This window comes from Fopius arisanus, unplaced genomic scaffold (assembly GCF_000806365.1).
Source record: "Fopius arisanus strain USDA-PBARC FA_bdor unplaced genomic scaffold, ASM80636v1 scaffold00139, whole genome shotgun sequence".
Classification (NCBI taxonomy): Eukaryota; Metazoa; Arthropoda; class Insecta; order Hymenoptera; family Braconidae; genus Fopius; species Fopius arisanus.
Genome location: NW_011887878.1, coordinates 92,387 through 94,583, shown reverse-complemented (window position 1 = coordinate 94,583; position 2,197 = coordinate 92,387).

Sequence of the window (2,197 nt, the reverse complement as noted above, 5' to 3'; positions counted from 1 at the left end):
CAGTTCTCTGGAGTGGAGAACCCAGTGTTCCGACAGAGGAGTCTCATTGGAAGCTGAGGTTCAGTACTATAACCTCAACTTCCCACGCGTGGGGATTTGGCGGACCCAATCGGTACATCAGAGAGCGTAATTTATTCCAATAAATATTTTAAATTATTATTAACGCGAAAAATCGCGTTACATGTTTCATAATGATTCAAATGCTCATACTATCTACATTTCTTTTAGAGGCCATGCAGAAAAACAACAAATTTCCAGGGCCGCAGGAAGAGCAATTCTGCCTCTTTATGCAGAGGTCCCTGAAGGCCCTGGAAAACCGTCGTCGTCGCGAACATTCGCGACAGGATGCGGACATCCACAACCCAGCCCCTCAACGATGCCGTATTGCCGAGAACCCGCAGCTGGAACAAGATGAGGATTTGTATGAGCTCTTTGGAAACCTGCTTTAGGGAGAGGCCATCTACAATGAGCTGTATATTCTTTTTTCTTCCCTAATTTTAAATATTTGGAGGTGCTGTTTGCCATTTTATGGTTGAGCATCACAGAAGACAGTGGGAAGGGGCTGTTTTCCCTTTAATTGTTCTTATTATTGACAGATATCTGCTGGGAGAGACAAAGTTTTAGTTGCGTCACACAGAACAGGGCGGGGTCAGGGCTCTTTTCACTACTAATAATTCTGTTTTTTTTTTCAGGTGCAGCGGTTAAATGAATTGCAGAGACAAAATTTTTGTTGTGTCTCACAGAAAGGGGCGAGGTTGGGGCCCCTTCCACTATTGATTATTTTATTTTTCAGGTAAAACTCGAGAATGGCTTGAGGACATAAAATATACACTGTGTCCCACAGGTAATAATTATCATATTAATCTTCCAACTAATGCCATTTTTACCTTGATAGTGTTTGTTTTTTCTTTTTTTTAGCACTTCTCAATGAGACAGGACGTTCGACGATGCCCAGATCTGCCCAAGTAGCGAAATTTAATCATAATAGTATGGAGAATATTATTAAATTTAAATTCAAGGCCTGGATGGACAATCTATTGAACTTCATCTTTTGTTTAAATTTTATCGTTTTAGCTTAAAATACCACTATAAAATAATAGATTATAAAAAAAATAATGAGACAAAAAAAGGAACATTTTGTGATGAGGCAGAATTTTGCGCCCCCCCCCCCCCCATAATTGACACAGCTTATTTTTCCTAGGTTAAGTTAGGTTGAAGTTACTCTTTTTTCGCCGCCGTTGGGTAATCCATCTCCAGATATTCCTTACCCCCTTCCCCATTTCTCCCCGCCCTAGCACTCACGCATCAAGCAAGAGGACCTCACGTGACCCCGGAAGAAGGAGACATCCCTCGAGAAAGTCCCTGTATCAAAAGAAGGAAAAGGACACACAATAACGAATGCCCCCGATTAACACCGATTATTACCATAATCGGGAGGAAGAGGTGAGGATGATTGGCAGCCTTCACTCGTGCCACAACTGCCCCACGAGTCACTGCTCCATAAAGTAAGAGAGTTGCCCCGAAATGATCCTGTGAAGAGTTACGCCGAAGAGAACTGCGAAAAGACCTTGAAAAAGTGTGAAGAGACAAAATGTGAGAAAAGGAACTGGAGTGTGAAAGAGAAAAGGAGTGAAAATCTAGTGAGAAAGGAGTGAAGGATATTGTGGCGGATTTTCGTGTGTGAGAGGAACTATTGGAAAGATCGTGAGGAGTAGAACTATTGTGTGGAGTGTGTGGAGGATTTTTTTGGGAGAAGAACGACCGAGGAGAGCGAGGAGAGAGAAGAAAGGAAGGAGGACAAACCCCGAGGAAAGCGGAGAGAATCTTGAAGACACCATTCCCCGTGAGTGCCCTATTTTTTTTATTCCCTGCCCCAACGAATTTCCCTGCCCGCGTTAATTTCCCCCCAACGGTGAACCTCCAATACATTCATGTTAGTTGTAAATTAAGCCCCCTATTAATGATGACGTTTTCAGTCGGCCCCCCTCACTTCTCCCCCTTTTCCCAGAGTTAGAGTCACCCCCTCTTTTTATTATATAATATTTCGCGTAGCCGCAAGTGAGTTGGCTTTACCCCCCCACCCTCGAGTTATTAGTCAAAAGGCCCGGATTATTTTTTGCGTTAATATTGTGTTATGAGATCAGAATACAGATAGTCAATTCATAAATCCCTCCGAGTAATCCTTTCCACCCCCCCC